General features: G+C 45.5%; 2 long non-coding RNA genes across 2 annotated transcripts in view; one reads left to right on the top strand and one right to left on the bottom strand.

Moving 5' to 3' along the window:
* Nucleotides 1-23,244, bottom strand: part of LOC146822517 (uncharacterized) — a 44,818-nt gene extending 21,574 nt beyond the window's left edge. The window contains exon 1 of the long non-coding RNA XR_014963324.1: nucleotides 23,154-23,244. This is a non-coding gene — a long non-coding RNA (uncharacterized LOC146822517). The remainder of the gene's footprint in view (nucleotides 1-23,153) is intronic.
* Nucleotides 23,245-23,967: 723 nt separating this feature from the next.
* On the top strand, nucleotides 23,968-25,672 carry LOC146822516 (uncharacterized). Its single transcript, XR_014962838.1, has 2 exons — nucleotides 23,968-24,279; nucleotides 24,686-25,672. It is a non-coding gene; the product is annotated as an uncharacterized LOC146822516 (long non-coding RNA).
* Nucleotides 25,673-27,352: the final 1,680 nt, after the last annotated feature.

Here is a 27,352-nt window from a genome sequence, read left to right as displayed (position 1 = left end):
TTTGTTCTTTCCCTCTGTAGCTCCTTGTTGATTGAATGCCTTCCTATGCCCCAATAGCTCTTGTATCTCTTGCTCCTCCTTCCCCTGTACCCCCACCTCTCCTCTCCCTGTATCCTCTCTTCTTTCTGTAACTGTCCCTTCCCTTGTACATCCTCCTCTCCCTGTACCTCCTCCTCTCTGTACCTCTTCCTCTCCCTGTACCTGCTCCTTTCTCTGTGCCTCCTCATCTCTCTGTACTTCATCTTCTGTCTGCCCCTCCTCCTCTCCCTGTACCTCTTCCTTTCCCTGCATCTCCTCTTCTTCTCTCTATACCCCTTCATTGTACCTCCTACTTGTCTCCCTGTACTTCCTCCTCTCTGTGTACCTCCTCCTCTTCCTGTACCTTCTCTTCTCTCTGTACATCCTCCTCTTCCTATATTTCCTGCTCCGTTCCCTGTCCCTCCTCCTCTCCCTGTACCTCCTCTTCTCTCTGTACCTCCTCCTCGCTCTGTAATTCCTCTTCCCTCAGTACCTCCTCCTCTCCCTGTACTTCCTCATCTCTCTGCCCCTCCTCCTCTCCCTGTCCCTCCTCCTCTCCCTGTACATCCTCTTCTCTCTGTACCTCCTCCTCCCCTATACCCCCTCTTCTCCCTGTACCGTCTCCTCCTCTCTCTGCACCTCCTCCTCTCTCTGTACCTCCTCCTATCCATGTACCTCCTCCTATCCATGTACCTTCTCCTCCTCTCTCTGCACCTCCTCCTCTCTGTCCCACCTCCTCTTAATGTACCTCCTCCTCTCCCTGTACCTCCTCAACTTCTCTCTGAACCTCCTCCTCTCCCTGTACCTCCTTCTCTCACTGTAACATCTCCTCTGTATGTACCCCCTTTTCTCTCTGTACCTCCTCCTCTCCATGTACCTCCTCCTCTCCCTGTACCTCCTCCCGTCCCAGCACCTCCTCATCTTCTCTCTGTCCTCCTCCCCTCCCTGTGCTTCTGATGGAGCAGGTAGCACAACATTTTGTATACCTCCTCTATTCTGCATGAAAATACTAATTATATATAATCTATTAACTATAATATTATTAAAAGAGTTTTTGCATGAATACTAACCAACATTTATTAAAACCTGAATTACACGCGGGATTTGCATTTTGCATGGCAAAATAATCTTTATAACTGAAATCCGTACGCATATTAACAATAGTATATGTGGTAATAGAATACTGCAGGATATTTGTTGCTTTTGTGATGTTGCAACGCAAGGAGGATATTGGTAAATGTTGTTCCCCATTACCCTGTCTTGCGCTGGATCAGTTTTTTCTGGTAGCAGAGTTATGGTTTTTATTGTTTTGGTTTGGTGATAATTGCTTGTAAATTGCTTATTGATAAGAATTGGTTTATGTATTAACACTCTATGTTGAGTCGTGTCGAGTTCTATGTTGTCTGACGGCTTCTGGGATGTAGGAAGTCAGACGTTTGTAACGGTTCCGTAGTAGGGCAGAGGTAAGCGCTGCTCTCGGGAAAGACGGAATTGTTGTTACCCTGTAGGTACACTGGGAAAACGTGTGATGATTGGAGTTGCACTACGTATTGTCTGGATTCGATTGGGTAACATCGTCGTGTGTTGCCATTAGGGACAATTTCTGTATGAGAAAAGTGTATGGTAGCGAAGGTCACCTGTGAAATTTTGGTCTTAGGTACCAGGAGTCCAAAGGGCACTCTGATTATGCTTATCACTGGAAAGGTAATAGGTGTTCTCTAAGCTTGCTAGAAGGAAGTGCTACTTTATTAACAAGTGTAATAATTCTGTAGTAGGGCAGACTGTTCGCTGTTCTCGGGAAAGACAGAATTCTGTGTGAATGTACTACATTTTTCCGTGTACGAGTGCGTGAATGAAATAGCATTCAGGCTGATTGCGAAACTCTGGTTTTATTTCTCAGGAGCATTTGGTCTCCAACTAGGTGTCTTAATTCTAGAGACACAGTTAGCCAATGCTTGCTAGAAGGGTAAGGTAGAGGCATGTGCTACTTTATCAACAGAAGTAACAATTCCGTAGTTGGGCAGAGGTAAGCGCTGCTCTCGGGAAAGACGGAATTCTTGTAAGAAAGGGCGTTAGCTACTCTTTTTGTAAAGCGAAACAGACAATGGTGGCGTTTTTATGTCGTTACTAACAGATTTGTAAGTCAGCTGACGTCAGAAAGGCCGCGCTAGGATTGGCTAGCCGTAAGAAAACATAGACGCTCCTGACTGGTGCGTTAGTATATGCCGCGCTGAGAGTGGAGAATTACAGGGTGACGTCAACACTCCGGATTGGTGCGTTAGTGTGAGTCGCGCTGGGATTGGAGAATTACAGAAGTGACATAGACGCTCCGGATTGGTGCGTTAGTGTGAGTCGCGCTACGATTGGTTAAAACAACAGAATAGTCGTAGGAAAAATCTAGCGATACACGGAAAAGAAAATGATGTATTACGATCCACCAGAAAAGGAGAAAAAGTACTGGTTTGGAAAGATTAAGAGCTTATTTAAAAAGGACAAACCAATTGTGACTAGGGAGGGACAGCTGCTTCCCCCACCAAAAATCGCCTGCATCCTTTATGGTTGCGAAATACGGATATCATACTTGTATTTGATTGGACAATTGGGCAAAGTATACAAAAGATGATGGAGTTTTGGCATTCCCAGAACATGGTACGTTCAATTTAGCAGTTTTAAGAAATTTGAGAGAGAGAATGATGAATCTAGAACCGAGACCTAGGCCAACTCAGTTTGAAGCATTGACAGAATGGGAAGACGAGATGCATGACAGAGAAAGACAAAGGAGTGGCGGAAGGTATAGGTACATGTTTGGTAGATCATATGGACAGGAGAATCATGATGACAGAATGAGGAGATGGCCAAATGCAAATATGACTGATGGGTTGTTTCCTGTGAGACATGCTGAAGAAGTTAGTGGAAGATAATGTACAGAAAAGAGAAATAATATAGAATCAGGAGGGTATGGATTGCATGAATCGGAAGATGATGTTCTTGATGACATGTTTTATAAAAATCCACCCCCGTATCAATCAAATTCCGACATACTGACGCCAAGTGCCCCAATAAGAGAGACTCTGCGAAACATAAAAATTGAATCAGTACCACAAGAGATAGGAAGAAATAGTTCATTCTGAGAGATAGAGAAAAAACAGGATGTTAAAACAAGTAATAAAAATTCGGCAGAATTAGCGAAAACAACTCTAGAATTAACTGAAAAGATTAGGGAATTGACTAAAAACTTAGAAGCCGTAACTGTTCCTGTAACTATAGGACCTGTGATGCCTATTTTTGATAAACAAAAGGATGGTGAGCATTGTCTGACGGTCCCTTAGAACAGTAATTAACAGATAGAGGCCAAGAAAGAGTTTAGACGAAAACCCATTGAGACAAACAGCAAGTATATCAGAGCAAAGTACGCCTAAAAACTTGACAGTAAATCCAACTTTAGTGGAAAGACTAATAATGACTACAGAATCTGTTTCAGAAACACCAAAAGATTTAGAACAAGGTAATGAGGAAAAACCAGTAGGACCCACTTCGGAAGAATTAAGTGAATGGTTGAGGAGCTTACAGAGAAAAGATAGAGAATCCCAATCTATAGATGTGGCCAAGCTAAAGATGGTTTTAGAAGAATTAATAGTAGGAACTATCCCCACAGAAAAGTTAAAAGCCTATCAGGATGAAGAATTATTATTTCTGTGTAAAAGTATAACTTGGAGAGCAAAAAATCTACATGAAAGACTAGAAGAAGTGGCAAATGAAATGGGTATAGACATTGAAAGAGTAAAAGCTTTACAAAAACCACAGAGTGGATTTTTCTGAAAAAGATATTGAAAATCTGATCACTGCAGGACGAACAACTCACATCAAACACAATCATTTTGTTGAGAAAATGGGGAGATGTGGACAAATGGAAAAGTAGGTGGTTTAGAAAACGAGATGATGCCTCAGATAAAACATTTGCAGCTTTCCCCGTAAGAGAAAAGGAAAAGGTAGTGACGGAATGTCCCATGAGAGAAATTCCAGGTGGAGGATATGTACATGTCCCTTGGACTAGGCAAGACATATTGTCATTTACTAATGATTTCCCTCGACTACGTGAAAAGCCAGTCGAGTGGTATAGGCAAGTAGATAGATTTGTAAAACTATCAAAAGTTTTGTGGATTGATTTAAATAGTCTATTTGACATAATAGTACCAGCAAATTTATGGACAGAGTGCAAGATAATGATAAATTGGCCTACCCAAGAATATCCCAGGGACCCAAACACAGGTGTCCCTGATCCAGAGGTGATGAAAAAATATGAACAAGTAATTACTTTTCTGAAAATCAAAGTGCCTCCAGAGAGACTGACTGGGTAAAAATTGACCGAACTCATCAGGAAACTAAGGAGTCGGTGCATGCTTGCTATGAGAGGCTGATCCTTGCCTTTAAGCAATTTAATGGTGATGAAAATTTAAGTGAGAAGGATTTAAGTCATTTTGTATACAGATTTGTGTATGGTCTCCGTCCAGAAATAAGTGAGATGATTAAACAGCATACAGTGGATTGGCAAAATAAGAAAATAGATTAAGTACTAAGACAAGCAAAATATTTTAATGATGAAATTGAAGCCAAGCAGCGTAAATTAAAAGAAACGGCTATGTGGGCACAGGTAACAGTGGCAGAAAGACAGGAAGCTCAGCTGATTGAACAAGCAAATAATGCAGCACCAAAACCTAAATTTAATGCTGGAAAAGGAAAGGGACAATTCAATATAGAAGAAGCCAAAAAGAAATGGCCATGTCATAATTGCGGAAGAATAGGGCACTGGAAATCCAGAGTATAAATTTCCCCCGAATACTAATAGTGATAATGCATCATTGAATCCGCAGGTGCAGAAAGGGGTTAGTTGTCAGCCGCAGCGACAGCAGCAGGTTGTTGCCCAACAGAATCAGGCGCCAAAACTGCCTTTTCCACAGAGCGTAAACTCACAGAAATACAGTAATGAGACAGGATTCTACAACGAAGAACAGCTAACAAAGCTGCCGCGCGCTAGCGCTGTTTCGCAGTATTGGCTACAACGCAATGAGAGTGAGTCAGAAGAAAATTATTGACGGTGCCGAGGGGAGGAAGAAGAGTGCGTACTTGGCGCAACTCTAGAAGTAGACCAGACAGGCCCTTTTGTGGACGGAAAGTTAAATGATGAAAATATTACTTTCCTAGTGGATACTGGTGCTACTCGATCAACTGTTAGGTCAGCTGATGTTAAGAATCTTCCTCTCTCGGACGAAACACTTCAAGTAGTTGGAGTATCCAACAGACAGATTAAAATGTATCTCGCAGAACCAGTAAAAGTCAATATAGGGAAATTTTCCGAGATGCACCGCTTTGTTGTGTGTGATTCAAGTCCTGTAAATTTATTAGGAAGAGACTTATTGTGCAAAATGAACTGCACCATATTGTGCACCCCTGACGGTATAGCATTTGAGACCCCTGATGAAGATGTGCTATAGAAAATGACTATGGCTAATATGGAATCTGAGATTGCTGAAGCATTTGCTGTATTCAACCCTGAAGAACTACCAAAAGAATTGAAAAAGACAGTAAAGGCAGAAGTTTGGGATTTCACAGGAGAAGATGTGGGATTAATGAAAAATGTAGATCCTGTAAAAGTGACAGTAAAAGAAGGAATAAGTTATCCAAATATTCCTCAGTACAAATTGACACCTGAGATAATTGAAGGAGTTACTCCAATAATCGAGAAAATGATTAAACAAGGAATTTTGAGAGAAATAATGAGTAGTCCATGTAATTCACCAATTATGGGCCTGAAAAAGTATAATGGAACATTTAGAATAGTGCAGGATCTGAGAAAAATAAACAAAATTGTTGTGTCACATTGTCCCATTGTACCAAATCCATCTGTAATCCTATATCAGATTCCTCATGATGCAGAATGGTATACGGTAATTGACCTATGTCATGCTTTCTTTTCCATCCCGCTGCATCATGACAGTCAGCAGATTTTTGCGTTCAGGTTTGGCGAACGTATATTTTGGCATGGTGCCGAATCCCACAGGGGTATACAGAGAGCCCCTCGATATTTAATCAGATATTGAAAAGGTCCTTAGAAGACCTAGAAATGCCCGAGAACTCAGTGCTAGTGCAGTATATTAACAACCTGCTTGTGGCATCAAAAACTCGAGAAGCTTGTGTAATGGATATCATAGCATTGCTAAATCATCTGGCAGATGGAGGACTTAAAGTATCCCCATCGAAATTGCAATTTTGTCAAGAGGAAGTATACTATTTAGGTCATAAAATTGAAAAGGGATTGAGGAAGATAACTACAGACAGAATCAGGATAATAAAAGGAATGAGAGCCCCAAAGAGAAGTGAGAATGTTTCTTGGAATGGTTGGATATTGTCGTCAGTGGATAAGTTACTTTTCCCCGATTGCAAAACCTTTGGTTCGCCTGACGAGAAGTGATGTAATAGACCCCATTGAATTAAATAGAAAAGAGTTGACAGCCTTTAAACAATTGAGAGACAGTTTGTGTGAAGCGTCAGCATTAGGTATGCCTGATTATGATAAGGAGTTCGAACTTTACTGCAGTGAGAGGAATGGATGTGCACTCTATATTAATACAGAAACATGGAAAACTGAGAAGACCAATTGCATATTTTTGGGCTATGCTAGACCCTGTAGCTGTAGCATTACCTGGTTGTCTGAAAGCTGTGGCTGCTACCTGTAAGAGTCTGGAACAGAGTGAAGGAATTGTGATGGGATATCCTGTGCGAGTGTTTGTACCTCATGATGTGGCAATCCTTTTAACAAGGAGCCGCACTCAGTTCATGACACATAGTCGGCTGACTAAATATGAGAAGGTCATATTAGGTGCAACGAACGTGAGCCTTGTGAGATGCCTGAATTTGAATCCTTCCACGTTATTGCCTGATGCTGAGAATGTAGAAGTCAGGGACGAAGTGGATCATGATTGTTTGGATGTACTCGATTTTTGTACCAAACCACGTACTGACATAAAAGATGTACCCCTAACTGAAAGTGACTATGTGATGTTTGTGGAAGGGTCATGCTTGAGAACAGACAAAGGAATTCTGAGTGCAGCATATGCAGTATGCACAGTTGCAGCGGTAATGGAAGCATCTTACCTGAAGGGAGTAAAATCAGCCCAGGTTGCTGAACTTGTTGCTTTAACTAGAGCATGCAAGTTGGGAAAGAATGTGAGAGTGACTGTGATAACTGATAGTCAGTATGGCTTTGGTGTCGTGCATGATTTCGGTCAAATTTGGTCACAGAGAGGATTTTTTACTTCGAGTAGAACCCCTATAAAGAATGCTGAAGTGGTTGGGAAATTGCTTGAGGCAATACGGCTGCCTAAGCAATTGGCGGTTTTGAAGTGTGATGCTCACTCGAAAACCGAAATTACATCGCAGTGGAGAACAGGTACGCAAATGATATGGCTCAATATTGTGCACGCAATCAGAACTCTGTGAACAGGGCGAAAGAAAGAGAAATTAATTCTTGTCCCTTATTGTTTACTAACATTGTGAATACATGGGAGGAAGTGAGGCAACTACAGGAAGAAGCAGGAGATGAGGAAATGAGACAATGGGTAAAGGCAGGATGTGCACCAAGGGAAAAAGATCATGTGTGGGTCTATCGGGATGGAAGACCAGTCATGCCTGATAGCATGGTGTCTGCCATGGCACGGATGTATCATGGACAAGCACACATAGGGAGAGATGCCATGATTAGATCATTTAAACAGACATGGTACAATGCAAAATTTAGACTTGTAGCTGAGAGCCTTTGTCAAAGATGCCTTATATGTCAGCAATTCAATCCTGGAAGAAAAACAGTGGTAAGTCTAGGAACGGTAGGTCGAGAAGGAAGGCCTTTCACCAGAATGCAGCTTGACTTCATTGAAAAGCCCCACTGTAATAGGTTGAGGTATGTTCTAGTGATGGTCTGCTTGTTTTCTAGATGGGTAGAAGCATACCCCACAAGAAGAAGTGATGGAATTACAGTAGCCAAACTATTATTGAGAGAGTTCATCCCTAGATTCGGGTTCCCAGTCACAATTGAGTCAGATAGAGGAAAACATTTTCATAATGAAATTATGAAGTTAATTTGTGAAGCATTGAATGTACAACAAAAACTACATTGTGCCTATCGCCCAGAGGCTTCTGGTGTGGTGGAACAAGTAAATGGCACCATTTAAAACAGATTGGGAAAAATGTGTTTAGCCACAGGTTTGAAATGGCCTGATGTCTTGCCTCTGGTACTCATGCCTATTAGATCTATTCCAGATAGGAATACAGGTGTAACGCCCTGAACGTCTCAGGATCGTTTAACAGACACGATAATGAGAACGCAACCACTTGTGAAGGTTTAGTTATTTTAATGAAGGCAAAAATAATACAAGGAATAAACAAAGGGTATAGTCACTGGAATCCTCCAGGCTAAGTACGTTACCAGCCCACAGCACGGATGGTCCTAACCGTCCTCTGCATATACGCCGATCCCGGCGTATGCCAACAGAGGGCAGAAATGAAATGGCCGACAATGCCAATCGGTAGGCTGTGAGGGGCACGAAGAGTGTTGGGGAGAATCGAGGAGTCAGGGAAACACCCAGCCGGGGTCTCTACCTGAAGGGAGCAGCCGCTCAACCTCTTCCTCAGACTGCAACGGGACGCGGAGTCACCTCCTGGTGATGCGTCACCGATACCCCAATCACAAGCAAAAAAGACTGAACCGAGAGCAGCCGCTCGATCGATCCCGTGGACTTCCGAGTCTGTAACGCGGCAAACACCTCCTGGTGTGCGTTACAGTTGGCAGTCCCTGTATCTCTGGTCGGGCTGGGAGTTACGACTCCAACCAGCAAAAGCGCCACTGCGCTTTGACTCAGCCGAGTCAAACAGCGAAGCTCAATGGTTATCCGGTAGAGCTTCCGGGTCCTTCACAGGTGACGATGGGGCAAGACACGGCCCAGGGAGTAACGACTCGACCTACCTCCGTTCTTGCCTTACTGGAGCACCACTCCGGAACACTGCTCTTCACTAAGCAGGTACGTCGGTGTGAACACAATATCCGACAGCGATGTACCTCCCGGTTCCTCCCTTTATAGGGCGTGTTTTCCTTGAGTTATGTAACAGCTCTCCTGTTTACATAAGGGCGTGTTTTCCTTGAGTTATGTAACAGCTCTCCTGTTTACATAAGGGCGTGTTTTCCTTGAGTTATGTAACAGCTCTCCTGTTTACATAAGGGCGTGTTTTCCTTGAGTTATGTAACAGCTCTCCTGTTTACATAAGGGCGTGTTTTCCTCCCCTCGCATGACAGGAATTCTTGACAGTACATCCTCCCTCTCAGCGGCTCCCCACGGGTCCAGCGCTGGCAGGAAAACGCCGATGGAACAAGGAGACCAAGCGCGGAGCATGAACCCCTTCAGCCGGTTCCCATGACTGCTCCTCCGGGCCATAGCCTTTCCACGCAACCAGGTACCACAGCTTCCCCCTGCGCCATTTGGACGCCCGTATGCCCGATACTTCATACTCCACCTCCGACTCCACGCATACCGGCCTAGGTGTCCCAGACGGCTTGGAGGGTGCTGGTTTGAGCAATGATACATGAAAGACAGGGTGTATCCGCAATGACTGGGGCAAGCACACCTTCACGTTCACGGGACCCATACACTTGGTAATTCGATAGGGGCCCATGTACTTGGGATGGAACACACTGTTCTTTCGAAACCTCATGTTTCTTGTGGATATCCAGACGTAGTCTCCAGTGCGGTACAGTGGCCCGGGCCTTCTCTTCCTGTCTGCCGCAGCCTTGTATCTTCTCTTGGCCTCTATTAGGACAGCCCTTGAGCGCATCAACGTGTCTTTTATGTGTGCCACCCTGTCCGCTGTGGCGGGAATCCTGTCCTCTCTGAACGGACGTAGAAATGGCAAGAACCTGGGATGTTGGCCATAGTTGCTATAGAACGGAGATGACTGTGTGGAGCTGTGAGTGGCGTTGTTATAGGCTATCTCTGCAACCCATAGCAAGTCGACCCATTCTTCCCTGCCCTGGTCCACAAAACATCGCAGATACTGTTTGAGCGTTTGGTTCAGGCGCTCGGTTTGGCCGTCCGTTTGAGGGTGGTAGCTGGTGGACAGGGCGGTCTTAACATGCAGCGCAGTGCACCAAGTCTTCCAGAATTGCGCAGTAAACTGCGACCCCCGGTCCGACACGATCACCCCAGGTAATCCATGCAGTCGTACCACATTCTTTAGGAGTAGTGACGCCAATTCCCCGGCCGTAGGGACTCTCTTGCAGGGGATGAAGTGCCCCATTTTCGTCAAGTAATCCACCACCACCAGTATTGCCGTCATCCCCTGGTCTACCGGTAGGCCCACCACGAAGTCCAGTGATATGCTATCCCATGGTCTATCCGGGGTCGGAAGTGGATGTAAGAGCCCTTGGGTTCGGCCATGGTCGGCCTTCATGGTAGCACACGTAGGACACTCCTGTCCCCACCTCCTGACATCCACTCTCATGGTTGGCCACCAGAAATGCCGTCCCATGCTAGCCACCGTTTTCTCAAAGCCCAAATGACCTGCGCATGGAGAGTCATGGCACCAGATGAATGCTTGTTTCCTTAGCCTAGGCGTGGGTATCAATAGGCACCTGCCCTTCAGGGGTATCCCGTCCTTCAGCTGCCATTCTCTGTGACTGAGGAGCCACCTCCGCCATGCGAATGACCTGATCCCTCTCTTTATTCCCCTCAGGAAAGTATCCGGTTGGATAACCCCCAATACCATCCTCGGGGAAATGATGGAATGCTCGGTCGCAGGCAATGGTTCCTTAACTGCAGATTGACGGGACAGGGCGTCCGCCTTCCGGTTTTCCGTCCCCGGCCGATATGTGATGCGGAAGTTGAACCCCGCAAAGAAGATCATCCACCGCAGCTGTCTGGGAGAAAGGTGTCTCGTGGCCGTCATGAACTGTAGGTTCCGATGGTCCGTGTACACCGATACCACATGTCTTGCCCCCATCAACCAATGCCTCCATTCGGTGAAGGCGTCCTTGATTGCGAGAAGCTCCTTCTCCGCAATATGGTAGTTGCGTTCGGCGTCGTTGAGTTTGCGGGACATGTACGCAACGGGATGAAGCACCCCTGTGTCGTGGTTGCGTTGGGACAAGATAGCCCCCAGCGCCACATCCGATGCGTCCGCTTCCACCACGTAGGGGAGATCCGGATCGGGGTGAGCCAACACCGGCGCCTTACCAAAGGCGCTTTTCAGGGCCTCAAAGGCTGTGTTCGCTTCAGGGGACCAGACAAACTCCTTGGACTTCCTCAGTAGCTGTGTGATTGGGGCCACCAATCCTGAAAATCCATCTATAAACCGCCTGTAAAAGTTGGCGAAGCCAATGAAACTTTGGACGTCCTTCACGCTTTGGGGCACCGGCCATTCTTTCACCGCCTTGATCTTTCGTTCTGCCATCTCCTGTCCCTCTGGACTCAGCATCACTCCGAGGAATTCCACGGATGTGACGTGGAAGTCACACTTGCTGAGTTTACAAAACAGCATGTTTTCCCTCAGCTTTTGGAGCACAGCTTTGACGTGGTGTACGTGCTCCTCCACACTGGACGAATAGATGAGGATGTCGTCGATATATACGACCACGTAGATATCCAACTCCTCTCTGAATACCTCATTCAAAAAGTACTGAAAGGCTGCCGGGGCGTTGCACAGACCGAACGGCATGACGAGGTACTCAAAAAGGCCGAACCTGGTCTTAAAGGCGGTCTTCCACTCGTCTCCGTCCCTCATGCGCACCAGATGGTATGCCCCTTTCAAATCCAACTAAGTGTAGATACGAGCTTTCTTGACCTGTTCCAGAAGTACACTGATGAGAGGCAAGGGGTACCGATTCTTTATGGTTATCGCATTCAATGCCCTAAAGTCCACACAGGCTCTCAGCTCCCCATTAGCCTTCGGGATGAAGAAGAGTGGCGAGGCGGCCGGAGACTTGGACGGGCGGATGAATCCTAGCTTGAGGAGTTTATCCAGGTACCCCCGGAGATGCACGTTTTCAGGCTCCGTCAGGGCATACAGCCTGCCGCTGGGAACGCTGGCCCCTGGCACCAGGTCGATCTGGCAGTCAAACTGTCTATGTGGTGGTAGCACTTCCGCCTTCACCTCATCAAATACATCCTCAAAACTGTGATAAGCCTGGGGGAGAGCCACATCTTTTTCTGCCGCTGTAGCCACCGTCTGACTCCCGCTCTCATCTGCGTCAAAGGATTCCGTTCTTATTCCACAATGCAGGATGCAATACGGTGACGTCAGTTCGATGCGATGTGTTGGCCAATCCACAGAGGGGTTGTGTTTCTGTAGCCACGGCAATCCCAATATAACGCCATATTGGGGCGCTCGGATGATGTTAAAATCGATTTGTTCCAAATGGTTCCTCCCACATCTCATCGGAAGGACCCCCGTGTGCTGCCCGATGGGCCCCGTCACCAATCGCCTTCCGTCTACAGCATAGACGTCTTCGGGTACAGCTTTGGGAAGAAGTACTAGCCCTAGCCTGCATGCCTCGTTGTGGTCCATAAACATGCCAGTGGCCCCTGAATCCACCATGGCCACAACGGGTATCCACTGGTCATGCACTCCCACGTGCACCGTGAGAAACAGGTGTCGTTGTCCCTTAGTGACCGAGTTGGAAAGTGAAGGGATGGATGAGCGACTCCGAGATGCCCCTTCTTTGGTCTGGGAGTCCTCTAGTTTTCCGCCGGTACGTCCACCACGGCTGTTACCGACCGGTTGGCCCGATAACGTGACGTCTTCGGTTTGGCAGGGCATTCACGTACGTAGTGGCCTTTTTTGCCACAATATAGGCACAATCCTTGTTTACGGCGTGACTCTTTCTCCGTGGCTGTGAGGCTCGCTCGTATTGCGCCGATGTCCATGGGTTCTCCCTTGGATGCGGTGGCAGTTTCAGGACTTCCCACTGTCACATAGGATGGAAGGGATTTTCCTTTTCTCCCATGATCCCCCTTTCTTTCACTTAGCCTATGTTCCAGCCGTAATACCAGGTTGATAAGGCCCTCACATGTCTTGGGTTGTGGGTCAATATGAGCCACGGCGTCCTTGAGCTCATCGCACAGCCCGTGATGGAAGAGCGCCGTCTGTTTAGCAACAGGCCACTTGGTTTCCGCAACCAGCCTGCGGAACGCGTTGAGATACTGCACCAGGTCGTTGGATCCCTGTCTTAACTCAAGCATTTCACGGTCCGCCGTGTACGAGTCAGCCCTTCTGTCAAAGACCTTCAGGAATTCCTCGCGAAAAGCACCCCAATCACATAAGATGGGTTCGTCCCTGCTCACCAGAGGTACGGCCCATTGTGCCGCGTTTCCAGCCAAATAGGATATAAGGAAAGCCACACGAGCCTGACTCGTGGGGAACGCCCTTGGTTTGCACGATAAATGTAGCGCCACTTGTGTGAGGAATACCTGCACTGTGTTAGGATCCCCACTGTACCTCTCTGGTGTTGCCAAGGGGACGGCTACCGGCATTTCCACTACTACCGCAGGGGTCTGGTTCGTGAGGGAGGTGCTGGGCGTGAGCGGGTCCAATTGGATAGCATCCAGTCTGGCTTTTACATCGGCTGTTTCTTGCCTGGAGGCAGCCAATTCAATTTGCACGGTCGCTAAAGCAGCCAGCACATCATCAAGTGTTGCCATGTCTGTTATCGACCGGGAGACAGTTAGTGTTTATTAAGGTCGGATATTTTGTAACGCCCTGAACGTCTCAGGATCGTTTAACAGACACGATAATGAGAACGCAACCACTTGTGAAGGTTTAGTTATTTTAATGAAGGCAAAAATAATACAAGGAATAAACAAAGGTTATAGTCACTGGAATCCTCCAGGCTAAGTACGTTACCAGCCCACAGCACGGATGGTCCTAACCGTCCTCTGCATATACGCCGATCCCGGCGTATGCCAACAGAGGGCAGAAATGAAATGGCCGACAATGCCAATCGGTAGGCTGTGAGGGGCACGAAGAGTGTTGGGGAGAATCGAGGAGTCAGGGAAACACCCAGCCGGGGTCTCTACCTGAAGGGAGCAGCCGCTCAACCTCTTCCTCAGACTGCAACGGGACGCGGAGTCACCTCCTGGTGATGCGTCACCGATACCCCAATCACAAGCAAAAAAGACTGAACCGAGAGCAGCCGCTCGATCGATCCCGTGGACTTCCGAGTCTGTAACGCGGCAAACACCTCCTGGTGTGCGTTACAGCTGGCAGTCCCTGTATCTCTGGTCGGGCTGGGAGTTACGACTCCAACCAGCAAAAGCGCCACTGCGCTTTGACTCAGCCGAGTCAAACAGCGAAGCTCAATGGTTATCCGGTAGAGCTTCCGGGTCCTTCACAGGTGACGATGGGGCAAGACACGGCCCAGGGAGTAACGACTCGACCTACCTCCGTTCTTGCCTTACTGGAGCACCACTCCGGAACACTGCTCTTCACTAAGCAGGTACGTCGGTGTGAACACAATATCCGACAGCGATGTACCTCCCGGTTCCTCCCTTTATAGGGCGTGTTTTCCTTGAGTTATGTAACAGCTCTCCTGTTTACATAAGGGCGTGTTTTCCTTGAGTTATGTAACAGCTCTCCTGTTTACATAAGGGCGTGTTTTCCTTGAGTTATGTAACAGCTCTCCTGTTTACATAAGGGCGTGTTTTCCTTGAGTTATGTAACAGCTCTCCTGTTTACATAAGGGCGTGTTTTCCTTGAGTTATGTAACAGCTCTCCTGTTTACATAAGGGCGTGTTTTCCTCCCCTCGCATGACAGGAATTCTTGACAACAGGTCTGAGTCCCCATGAAATTCTCATGGGAAGAGCAATGCGACATGTATTCATACCAGTCAACAAGTTGTTGACTATATCTGATGACTTGGTGTTGGATTGCTGTAAGGGGCTGGCTGACGCAGTACATTCTGTGTTTCATCAGGTTGGATCGGATGCCACCACCCTTGAAAAGAAGCAAGCTCATGATCTGAGTCCAGGAGACTGGGTGTGAATTAAAGTACACAGGAGGAACTGTTTGGTCCCACGTTGAGGAAAACCACGACAAGTGATTTTGACTACAACAACAGCTGTGAATTGTGCTGGAGTAAAGAACTGGATTCATGCTAGTCACACATTGAGAATTCCTAATCTGGTAGATAACAAAGAAGGAGAATATTTTGAGGAGTCAGAAACGAGTTCTGAATCAGATGCTAAAGAAACGAGAACAAGAGAAAATCCTGAAAGGGGGGAGCCAGAGCAAAATTTGACCGTTGCCTCAGAAAATATTCCCTTGAGAAGGAAGTTACAGATTTCGGATACCAGCTCAGACTCAGAGACTGAACAAATACAGGTACATTCGGTAAAAGAAAAAGACAGTGAAGAGACAATTAAAGAAATTGTTGATAAGGAAGTTCCTGATGGAAAGCTGAGAGAAATTCCACCTGAAATAACAAAAGTAGATGGTCAGGTGGCAGATACAGAGAGTGAGGGAAAGATTTTTGCGGCAGACCCCCGAGGAGTTGCAGGGAATTCAAGCATCCAGGTAGAAGAAGGGACAGTTGGTCAGCAAGAAGATTGTGTGCAAGAAACACGAGGAGGGACAGAAGTAGGGAAAATTGAAAAAGTGGTGGAAAGAAAAACAGTTGAAGGTTAGAGTCAAGTTGAAACAGAATCAGAAGACAGTGATGAAGAGGTACCTGAAGGTCGAGTTCTGAGGAAAAGAGCATGGAGAGCTGAGAAGAATGATAAAGGAAATAAATTGAAAAGATCAGCAAAAGATTAAATTTGGCCAAACAAAATAAAGGGATTGAGATACTGATTGACACGAGTAAATTCACCCAGAGCTGAACAAGTGAATGAAGTATTTAGTCAAGAAAAATCGAAAGACGGGAAAACAACCACAGTAGAAGAAAGCAAAAGAACGAGAAAACCTAACCAGAAGTATAAGTCGCCGGAATGGTCGTATGTGGCACTGCCTGAAATAAAAGAAGAGGCGGATAGCCAAGAAAACCCAGAGGTGACTGTACCAGAAGTGGTTGAGGAAGACGAAGAATCGGAAATCCTGAGAGCTATCTTGTCCGATATTGGAGAAGAAACGGATGTTCAGGAAGTTCTGTATCAAGATTATGAGAAAAAAGTGAAAGACGATCAAATGCCAAAGTGAACAAGACAAAAAATGATGCGAATGGAAAGACTATAAAATACGGAAAAATACAGAACCGATAGAACCAAGTAGGTGCTTAGACCCTTGGGTTAGACAAAACTAGTTGTGAAGTAGAAGAGGCTAAGTCAAAAGACACTGATTAATTTATGAAAATGGCAAACACAGAAAGTAGAAAAGCTAGATATGTATTTCTTAGGAGGTGGCTCAAAATGTGTTGTTGTACAGGATTACTAATGCTTCTATGGAGTGTGTTAGCTTTGATGATATCATTTAAGATTACACTAAAAACAATAGAAGGACATAGTGAGAATAAAACTAATATAGAGAAGATTCAGAAAGTGTATCCGACTAAAATAGATAGAAATTATCTACATAAAGAAAGGTCTATAAATGATTTCTCTGACAATGTATTTTCGAAACTACTATACGAATATGTAAAGACAATGGACGTGAGGAACTGTTACGTCTGTATGCAGTTACCTGCATCTGTATCGGAGGGAGGGACCTACCATCACCTCCCAGTAACATATGGAATAACATGTAGTGTATTAGCTAGTTTGTTTTACAAAATAGGGAAACTAGAATATTATTTTTCAGATGTAGATAACATATTTTCACAAGTACCTGCAGTTAACAAATTGAATAAAGTAAAGCCTGCAAAGGTGTTAGGTGAATTTTTCTTAGGGACTAAAGAACTAACGTTAGAATCTATATTTAGAAACAATCTGACTTGCAGTTTAAAGAAAGAGGAAAAGATGTTCTTAGATATGGTTGAAGAGAGGAGATTAAAGATGCAAAGGAAAATACCTGAAGAAAAGGGAGAAAAGACTGGGATGTTGAAAAAGAAAAGCATTTGAAGGGAGAAGTTAGTCCAACAATGGCTTTGGATTGGCCTCAGAAAGGAAAGTTGTGTATTAGAAGGAATCAAACTGCATATGATAACTATTTTGTAGGTAACAGTGATTGCCATGATACATATCGAATCATGGGTGGATGGGGATTTAAAGGAGGAAATGATCCAGTTTTTCCTAGATTATATTTTATCTGCGGGAACAAAGCATATTACCGTTTAGCAGACCATTGGTATGGCACATGTTATGTAGGCCTGGTTTTCCCAAAGATAATCCACATGGGAAGAGGGAAAGATGGTGTACATGAGTTAGGTAGTCAACTAACACGTAGAAAAAGAGAATCTTGGTCAGAAATTGTAGGAGACATTATTGGAGCATTGATACCAGCAGTGGGAATGTCTCTAAATGCACACAAAATTAGAAAACTATCAACAGTAGTGGATCGCTTGTCAACAAGCACCGCTGGAGGGTTTTTATTAGTAAATACTGAAATGGTTGCCATGCGTGCCAAGGTAATGCAAATTCGACTTGCCCTTACTATAATTTTAGCAAAAGAGGGTGGAGTCTGTGGAATGTTGACGGTTCAACATTGTTGTACTTACATTCCTGATGAAAGTCAAGATCTGAAGATCTACATTAAAAATATAACTGATTTGCATGAGGAAATTACACCACTGGAGGTTGAAGGTGTTTGGGAAAAGATTGGAAAGAAATTTTCTTCTATTAAAGATTTCTTGTTAAACTTAGGTGGTATATTTATAGGTAGTATCCTATTTCCATTTACGTGTGCTTTTTCTAGTATTAATCTTAAGACTAGGATGTCTATGTTATAAAAGGAAAAAAATACAGAAAAAGCGAAACTTCTAAAAGAAGACAGAATAAGAGACAAGAGAGGAAATTTGAAGAAGTAGAATTAGAAAAAATGAAAGACAGTATGTATAAAACAGCAAGAAGAGAAGAAATTGGGGAAACAGAAATGTGAACTAATACGAAGAATTCAATTCTTTTCATGACAAATTGATACAAAATTTTTAATAGTGTGGCGATAAAATCACCAAAGGGGGGATTGATGGAGCAGATAGCACAACATTTTGTATACCTCCTCTATTTTGCATGAAAATACGAATTATATAATCTATTAACTATAATATTATTAAACGAGTTTTTGCATGAATACTAACCAACATTTATTAAAACCTGAATTACACGTGGGATTTGCATTTTGCATGGCAAAATAATCTTTATAACTGAAATCCGTACGCATATTAATAATAGTATATGTGGTAATAGAATACTGCATGATATTTGTTGCTTTTGTGATGTTGCAACGCAGGGAGGATATTGGTACATGTTCCCCATTACCCGGTCTTGCTCTGGATCACTTCCTTTTCTCTCGGTACCTCCTCCTCTTCTCCCTGTAACTCCCCCTCTTATCTCTGTACCTCCTACTCTCCCTGTACCTCCTTCACTCACTGTAACCTCTCTTCTGTATGTACCCCCTTTTCTCTCTTTACCTCCTCCTCCTCTCATTGTACCTCCCCCTTTTCCGCTCACTGTACCTCCTCCTCTCCTCCCTGTACCTCCTTCTCCTCTCCCTGTACCTCCCCCTCTCTGTGTACCTCCTCTTCTCTCTGTACCTCCTCTTCTCTCTGTACCTCATCCTCTTTTCCCTGTACCTTCTCCTCTCCCTGTACCTTCCATTCTCTCTGTACGGGCTTAGGGCCAGGATCCTTGGCCAAAACGCCAGAAATAAGGACAACATATTCTCGAGGACATCATGTCATTTCGCCCCCTTAATGATATAACTTGTAAGTATATCCACAAAGGATCTAAACCTTTCTCTGGCTGCAGGATATGTCAGGCGATCCAGTCAGCTAAGGGAAAGAATGCCCTGTCTATGGCTCTGCTGAATTGTAGATCCCTTCCGAGCCACTCATTAGAAATTAATTTTCTTATACAAGATCATGATTTAGATATTCTGTTTTTGACGGAAACATGGATTACATCTTGTTCTGGGGTGGATATAGTGCGAGCCCTCCCCCCAGGCTTTCTAATATACCATCTGGATAGGCCTGTGGGACGAGGGGGCGGCATTGCCATCATATACAGGGATACTTTTGTGTGTAGGGCTCAGATTGGGGGGGGTGTTGGATTGTGAGAGCTGTCAGTTCTCCCTACGGATTTCATCCACGGTGTCGGTGTCAGGCCTATTGGTATATCGCCCACCGGGTTGTGTGGGCAATTTCGTCAGCTCGCTGATGGAAACAGTTAAGTTTTTGGCTTCGTCCACGGCCAATTTTATGGCGCTGGGAGACTTTAATCTCCACTTCAATGACCCGGCAGATTTAGTGGCGGTAGACCTGCAGTGTGATTTGAAAGCTTATGAGTTTAATTTAATCAACGCGGGAGCTACGCACAATAGGGGTCATTTGCTTGACCCTATTTTTGCTAACATTTCCCATCTTAGGTCTTTGCCCCCTTATCCTCTCCCGTGGTCAGGTCACTTCTTGGTTCCTTTAACTTGGCAAGTGGAATCAACGGCCAATCTTCTCCCTAGGGTCCATACTTTGGAGAGAGCCTGGTCAAGGTTATCGGTGGACAACTGGATTACTAACCTTGAATGTACGTGTCCCTCCCCAGTTTTGGACCCGGTAATCGCAGATGCAAACCTCGATCGGTGGCTGACCAGCTCTCTTGACGCTATTCTCCCTAAAAAGAGAGTGTTAAAGAGGGAGAAGAGAATGGGTTCTGCCCCATGGTATACACCCAAGTTGAGAACCCTTAGGAAGGGATGTAAAAAGTTGGAGGGGGCTTGGAGAAAGGAATGGGTGGAAGCCAGGCGAGAGGAATATCATGCGGCAATTAGGGTGTATAAATCTGCTCTTCGTTGCGCTAAGGCTCAATTTTTTGAGGAGGGAATAAAAAGTTCCTCTAACTCTTCTAGAGAGACTTTTAGAGTGGTAAAGGAACTTCTTAAAGTTCCCGAGCCCTTGGTAACTCATGACAGCCCAGGTGAGAAATGCAAGGAGCTGGCGAACTATTTTCATATGAAAATAGAGAACATTCTAAAGGCCTTGCCCCAGGCTGTCCACAGAACAGATACTGGCAGCCAGCCAGGGGAAGTTCTTGTCCATTTGGACACCCTTGGGCCAGTATCAGTAGAGGAAGTCCTTAAGGAACTGGGCGCTATGAAGAGTGGATCCCCTAGGGATCCGGTCCCTATGAGATTCCTGAAACAGGTAGCAACCGTTATTGCGGTCCCGGTTACGGACCTAATTAATGCATCCTTTGTCCAGGGCTTGGTGCCACTGAGCTGGAAGAGAGCAGTGGTAAAGGCTCTCCTGAAAAAGCCAAATCTGGATCCATCGGATCTGGCAAATTTCAGGCCCATTTCCTTGCTTCCTGGATTTGGTAAGATCGCTGAAAGGTTGGTGAACCATCAGTTGTCATACTTCCTGGAGTCGAATGGCCTGTTGCGAGACTCTCAAACTGGATTTCGCCCAGGTCAGGGCACCGATGCCGCTCTTCTGGCAGTCGTTGAGGAAGCTAGGAGCATTTTGGATTCAGGAAGGTCAGTGGCAGTGATCCTCCTGGACCTTAGTGCGGCCTTCGACACTGTGAACCATCAAGTGCTGATCCAACGGCTGTCAGATATAGGGGTTACAGGTGTGGCTCTGAAGTGGCTTATGTCATTTCTTTGCGACCGGACGTACCAGGTTTGGGAAGGCAGTGAACGGTCTGCATCTATCCCCCTCCAGTGTGGTGTGCCACAGGGCTCCTCCCTTAGCCCCACATTGTTTAATGTATATATGGCCCCCCTGGAGGATGTGGTGGCCCCATTTGGTATTAAAATCGTCAGCTATGCTGACGATACTCAGCTGGTGGTCGCTTTATCCCAACTTGTGGATAACCCAGATTCGCTGCACTCCTGTATGCCCAAAGTTTACACCTGGATGTGTGAATCAGCTTTAAAGTTGAACGGTTCAAAGACCGAAATAATGGTGCTAGGGCATAAAATTCCCTCTCTCCCTTCGACTATTTGGCCTAGCTGTCTGGGAAACCTCCCGAGTCCTAAAGAGGAGATTAAGAGTCTGGGGATCTGGCTGGAACAAGATCTTTCTTTCAGGACCCAGGCGAAAAAAACAGCAGGAGTATGTTTTGATCTTCTCCGTTCAGCTCGTAAAGTCTTGCCCCTGCTTCCTTGGATATCTAGGAAGCTGCTCATTCAGGGGCTTATTGTATCGAGACTAGATTATAGCAATACTATTTTTCTAGGTGCCCCGGAAGCTACGTTCAATAAACTTCAGCAGGTTCAAAATGCTGCTGCAAGGCTGCTTATGAGTATACCAAGGATGCAGTCAGCTAAACCCGCTTTAAAGGCCCTGCACTGGCTCCCAGTGCGGGAAAGGGTTACATTTAAGGCTCTTTGCACAGCGCATAAAATTCTTCAGGGGAAGGGACATCCTATCCTGAGGAATTTAGCTATGCCCTATAAGGCTAATAGAGCTTTGCGCTCTGACCAGAAACATCTGCTCCAAATTCCCAGAGTGAAAAGGGCTTGTGCTGGTGGGCGAAGATTCTCGGTCAATATAGCCATCCTGTGGAATGTGCTTCCTCTGAGTTTGCGCTCAGAGACTTGTACTTCTCGGTTTCGTAAACTTCTTAAAACCCATCTCTTTCCTGCCTGACGCTGCTGAACTTATCTTTTGTTAATGGTTGTCACCCTGGACAAGCGCTGGGATGCCCTAGGGTAACTATGCGCTATATAAAACTCCAAATAATAATAATAATCTCCTCCCCCTGTACTTCCTCAACTCTCTGTAACTCCTCCTCTGCTGTACCTCCTCTTCTTCTCTCTTTACCCCTTTCTCTTCCTGTACCTCCTTGTCTCTTTGCACCTTCTCTTCTCCCTATACCTCCTACTCCCCTGTACCTCCTCTCTCTGTACCTCCTCCTATCTCTGTACCTCATGTTCTCTCTGTACCTCCTCCCCTCCTCTCTGTGCCTCCTTCTCTTCTCTCTGTACCTTCTCCTCTTCTCTCTTTACCTCCCCTCTCTGTGCCTCATCCTCTCTCTTTATATGTACCTCCTCCTCTCTCTCTGTACCTCCTCCTCTCTCTGTACCTCCTCCTCTCTCTGGTCCTCCTCTTCTCTCTGTACCTCCTCTTCTCTCTGTACCTCCTCCTCTCTCTCTACCTGCTCTCTACCCGTACCTCCTCCTCTTTTCCCTGTGCCTCCTCTTTTCTTTGTACCTCTTCCTCTCTCTGTACCTCCTCCACTCTCTCTTCCTCTTCTCTCTGTACCTCCTCCTCCTTTCTCTGTACCTCTGCTTCTCTCTGTACCTCCTCCTCTTCTCTCTGTACCCCCTCCTCTTCTCTCTGTACCCCCTCCTCTCTCTTCCTCTTCTCTCTGTACCTCCTCCTCCTCTCGCTGTACCCCCTCTTCTCTCTGTACCTCCTACTCTCTCTGTGCCTCCTCCTCTTCTCTCTGTACCTCCTCCTCCCTCTGTACCTCCTCCTCTTCTTTCTCTACCCCTCCTCTTCTCTATGTACCCCTCCTCTTCTCTTCGTACCCCTCCTCTCCTCTCTGTACCTCCTCCTCTCCTCTCTGTACCTCCTCCTCTCTCTGGACCTCCTCCTCCTCTCTCTGTAACCCTCCTCTTCTCTTCGTACCCCTCCTCTCTGTACCTCCTCCTCTCTCTGTGCCGCCTCCTCTTCTCCCTGTACCTCTTCCTCTCTCTGTACCTCCTCCTCTCTCTGTACCCCTCCTCTTTGTACCCCTCCTCCTCTCTCTGTACCTCCTCCTCTCTATTCCTCTTCTCTCTGTACCTCCTCCTCCTATTTCTGTACCTCCTCTTCTCTCTGTACCTCCTCCTCTCTTCCTCTTCTCTCTACCTCTCCTTCCTCAGATGGATTTCGAGGCTTGAGGTAACTTCCTCCTGCTATAGGGGTCTCTGTAGATGAGAGAGGGTTATTTATGTTCTCATTTTATGAGGCTCCTTCTACCAGGCTCAGGTGCTGCTCAACACACAAGATACCCCGCCCTGTCCTTACCGGCCCGCGGCCTTGTAATGTCTGCGGCAGCGGAGGAGCCTCCCCGGGTAGAAGCTTCCAAAGAGTGAATGTCTCCTAACTGACGTCACGGCCTCGATCGAAGGACGTCAGCCTCTGAGCATGCGCACATCATTGAGTCCTCCTCTCCATAATAATGATTCACTATTCGAGCATGCGCAGATCATCGAATCCCTCCTGTCATTAACTGTGGCTCACCCTCCTAGCATGCGCAGATCATCAAATCCAACCTGTCCATATGTGTCTCTCACTCGGAGCATGCGCACATCATTGAATAACTCCTGCAGGGCCTTTAACTCACCCTCGGAGCATGCGCAGATCATCAAATCCCCCACCTGTCCATAAAGACGCCCTACCCTCGGAGCATGCGTACATCATCGAATCCCCACATGCCCATAACCGTGACTCACTATATGAGCATGCGCAGATTATCGAATTCGCTCTTGTCCATAACAGCGAGAGCATCCGTACATCAATGCATCCCCTGTTGGTCCTAACCGATGGCTCACCCTCTGAGCATGCGCACATCATAAATCCCTTCCGTCCATAAATAATACTCCCCCTGTGAACATGCGCAGACCAATAAATCACTCCTGTTCATACCAGTGTTCGCTCTCTGCGCATGCGCGGAACAGCGGCGCCCCACCCCCACTGTTTGGATCCGAGCACGGTGTCTGGGCATGCGCACGTCAGCGGATTCCCAGTTTCAATGTTTTTCAGCTGCGGAGCATACGCATTTCAGCAGTTCCGTCGCGGGTTACATAACGAGGTCTCGGGCTCCGAGCATGCGCAGTTCTCTATTTTGAGGAAGTGTCTCAGTGCCTAGAGTTACACAGAGCTAGATTTGCGGCGCTATTTAGGATTGTATTTTTCATTCTGAGCACGGCACTTCCTGTTATCTTTATAATGCGGGTTTCCGATTCACTGCTTGCTTTTATTTTCATTTCGTGTGACAAAGGACATCTTTTCCAATGTGCTCAAGCGAGCTCGTGCTGCGTCATTGGAGCGCTTTATAGGGTACCAGACTACATTACTCAAGGTCACATTTATGTATTTCTCTTATGCGTTTTGTTGTTGTTGCTGTTTTATAGAGGTGGTGATGGAGCAGGTAAAACAACATTTTGTATACCGCCTTTAATTTGCATGAAATTAATTACATAACCATTCTAAAATTAATTTACATAACCTGTTTGAATTGGAAGTGATATTAATCAACATTTGCACCTTGATAAACATAAATACATGTGGGACTACATTGCAAATTGCATGGCTAAATTAAATAATTAATAAATGGTACGCAAACTAACCTTAGATTGTGGTGAAATAGTAAAATTGCATGCTTTATATTGCTTTGTGATTGTGTTGTGGCTAAAATTTATCGTATGGTAAGTATTATCGCTTTAAATGTTGCTGCAGCTAGAAAAATACTAATATATATTGGGATTAGTGTGGGTCTAAACATTAGAATCTTCATTTCCATATTTTAATTGCTGTTATGTCTATTTTTGCTTAAGTTAATATTCGGGCCTACTAGGCTGCAGTACCCAAGATGGCGTTCTCTGAAGCAGATGCCACCATGTATGCACGATGATTTCTGCGCATGCCCAGATGGCTTTTGGGATCATAAGATGACTTGAACTGCTGACATCGTGTTCCCTGCCAAGGACAATGTTGGTGAATTGACCGCAAGCCAGAAGATGATTTAGTGAGAAACTTGGGAGAAGACAAAGGATGAACCTGTCAATAGGACCCTTTTACCTTGAAATTATACATTTGCTGTTCCTGCCTGAGAAGCAGGAAAATAACTTTCAATTTGTGAACTTTGTGCAAAGTCACCATGGAGAACCAGTTCGCTCTGGGAAAAGTGACATGAACTATTGATAACCCCGAACTGTCAAATCAGAACATTTGGTCTGCCCCTAAAGTTGCCATATCTTGTATGAAGTAAGGGGAAAAAGGGTATAAAAATCCCCTCATCAGTCATTATGTGTGGTTATTGTGGTGAGTGGAGGGTTGGCGTTAGAGTTGCGGTTGCGTTGCGTTTGTCTTTGGGTTGATTTCCTTTAAGAAGAAGTTCATGTGGGGTGGCTGTTCTTTTTCCAAATTATAAAATTTCTTCTATGCTGTCAGTCTGAGTGTGGAATTGATCCATGCTCCGGAATTATGTATGGACTTTGCTGAATATCTGAACTTTATCATGCAGCATCCTGTAATTTGTGCGACGGGTTGATCCTTTGATGAGGGTCAGGCTGTCATTTTTCCGAGGGAGTCTTCACCTGAGAATGCAGATAATTCCCTATTTGATCTGAAGCGATCGTCATCTTTCAATTGGTAAATGATTAACTGCATTTTTCTTAAATCTATGTCAAAGAATAATTTTCTAAATGTTTAAATTCTCCTTAACAAATCAAAAAAGTAATTAATGAAGCTTTAGCCAGTAAATAACAAGATGTAAGAGTTTCTATAAATGTTTAGATAAACAGAATTGAAATAATAAGAAACGAGTCTGTGGTTCTCACATTAATTACTGAAATATCAAATGTTTTCCTAGGCTTTAATTGTGTGTTAGCTGGTTCTAATTCACCATCAACCAGTCCAACTAGTTGGTCCATCGACCAAACAGTGGAGTGCCTTGATGATAAAGTCAGGATTCCGGGAAATTGTATAAATGTGTACATAAAGTAGTAAGGCGTTAATCCTGATAGCTAATAAGGTACCCACTTGTCCAGCAGCACGTTTCTCCTGTGTACAGATTCGAGTGAATTTTGTATGAATGAGAAGCGTGTTGGTGTTATGGGCCCCACCAATGAGTGAATGTATGAATGAACCTTGTGAATAAGAATCTGTGACATAAGGAGAATATGTAAATTTTGTCCTCCTCGCTGGATCAGTGGCATCTCTTTTCAACAACCAAACGGCCTGACACAGCACTCACATTAGCTCTCTCAAGTCTTTCAGGTGGTCAGAGAATATTGGCAACTATATTGACATGTTAGCTAAAATATAGTGACCGACAGGAGGTAAAAAAATTTTAAGTGACAAAAATAGCATTTAGGGAAGTAATTACTTTAATGAAATGAACATTTGACTTTGGTGATTTACAAACTTTAGTGCTCATCACTACACATCTCTAACCAGTCTTACAACACCCATCTGTCTTGTAAGGCAAGCCAGTTAGCCAGAAAATAATACCTGTAAGAGAGTGGGGTAGGTTACTGGAGCGAGAAGTGTGTTAGCAATTAGTTCAATTGAACTGATCCAATAACTCCCAAAGTATAATGATTCAGTAAATTAAAAGTCAGGACTAGCAGTGGTGTCCAGAGTTGGCACTAGGCGTGGACACTGTGACCAAACCCTGCCAAGTGCCACATATCAGGCGCCATATTACAGTAAGTGCCTTGGGTGCGCAACAAGCGTTTTCGCCCACTTTGCTTACATGCTTACATGGCCCTGACTTTGACTTGCCTGTGGGGTTGTCAGATTGAAGATCAACTGGGGCTTGAAACCTGTGATGCTTCGCAAAGCTTTCTAGCTGCTTCGTAATAGCCTTTAATGTGGCTGCCAAGGCTTGCTGCACAGTATTAGGAACCGTATTTTCAATTGCCCTGTTGACCGACTGCTGGACCGAGGCGTCCAGAGCGTCAACAATATTGTCCTCTAGGACAGATTCCTACTGTCCATCCTTGTAGGATTCATCCTCCTCTTCATATCTAACCCACTCTTCCATTGCACACACTTAATTTACTCTTCCCAATTATATAGTAATGAGTAAGGCAAGGTAAGTATTGGAGGAGTCAGGGGGAGCCAACCTGCATGCACACAATGAAAGAATCGAGTACCTAGCTCCTCAGCAACAGCTGCAGTAAAAATTATTCTAACCCTAATTTAGGGTGTAAGAGCCAACACAGTTGTTCAGGGAGTGTGTGCTCACTCCAAGGGCCGACTGCTGTTACAGCCGGTAAGGCGTCACGAAGAGAAAACTGCTTGAACTTCCCAGGCTTTCTGAGCCTCAGAACAAGCAGGGGGCACGTGCGACGTGTGTAGCCCAAAAAACACCCAAATGTAGCCCAATTGGGCTACGCACGTCGGTATGTAACAGGCTCTGCTCCGTACCTCGGCCGATGAGGGAAGGCCTCTGACCGTAAGCGCGAGGTAGTGCAGCCAAATAGGCAATTAAACAC

The sequence above is a fragment of the Triturus cristatus genome, chromosome 6, assembly GCF_964204655.1.
Source record: "Triturus cristatus chromosome 6, aTriCri1.1, whole genome shotgun sequence".
Classification (NCBI taxonomy): domain Eukaryota; kingdom Metazoa; phylum Chordata; class Amphibia; order Caudata; family Salamandridae; genus Triturus; species Triturus cristatus.
This window is presented reverse-complemented; position numbering and strand designations above follow the sequence as displayed.